The sequence below is a fragment of the Tupaia chinensis genome, unplaced genomic scaffold, assembly GCF_000334495.1.
Source record: "Tupaia chinensis unplaced genomic scaffold, TupChi_1.0 Scaffold143878_1, whole genome shotgun sequence".
NCBI classification, from domain to species: domain Eukaryota; kingdom Metazoa; phylum Chordata; class Mammalia; order Scandentia; family Tupaiidae; genus Tupaia; species Tupaia belangeri.
The window spans coordinates 125,938-126,799 of NW_006203729.1; positions in this window are offsets into that span (position 1 = coordinate 125,938).

The following is an 862-nucleotide window of genomic DNA, read 5'->3' on the forward strand; positions in this document are numbered from 1 at the left end:
CGAGTCTTCCCGGCCCCAGGGCCCCCACTAAGTGGTCTGTGTGTGCACACTGGGGAGGCGAGGGAGTGTCTGGAATCTGCGTACCTGCCTCAGCCAAGCTTCTCGCCCCGGCTGAGTCCCCGGGGACATTTCTTCTGTATCTCTCCCGAGGAGAGTCCCTGATCCGGTGCACAGTGAAAGCCCAGATGATGGGTGACTGTCCCAGCTCCCTATCAGTGTGTGAGACATGGCTCCAGAGTGAGCAGCCTGGGCTGGCCCCGTGGCCTGGTGGTTAACCGAGCTGGAGCCCAGCTGGCTGACTGCCTCGAATTCCGGGTCAGGGTCGGAGAAGCACGCTAGGCACGTGTGCACGCGTGCCCGAGAGCCCGGCAGGATAGAGGTTTGATGGAGACTGGGCTGTGGGGGGACAGTGGGGGGTGCTTCCTCCTCTCACTCTCTGTCTCTCTTTGTCTCTGTCTCTGGTGAGCATGCACATCCTCTGACAATTAAAGAACACAAAACTGGCCGGCAGGTGACCTGGTAGTTAAGGCGCGAGACACCCACATGGTGACTTGTTTTCTCACGTTCCCTCTCTCTGTCTCTCTCTGGTCAAATTAAAAAGTAAGAATCATAAAGAAAATGAAATAATTCTTTAAAATACCACCCTCTAAGAAAGCAAACCAGTGCGTGGCTCAGTACAGCCACGCCCTCCACATCTCCCGTGAACGCATAGGCTGATCTGAACCGACTGTGCAGTTCCATTGTGCGTGGTATCATCTGTGGCCCTGTCGTCTGGGCTGGGCTGCAGCACCCAGGGTGGGGCAGTCGCCTGGTGGGGGCGCTGGGGCTCAGCTGTGACCCTGGGACCATGCCCCCCCCCCCC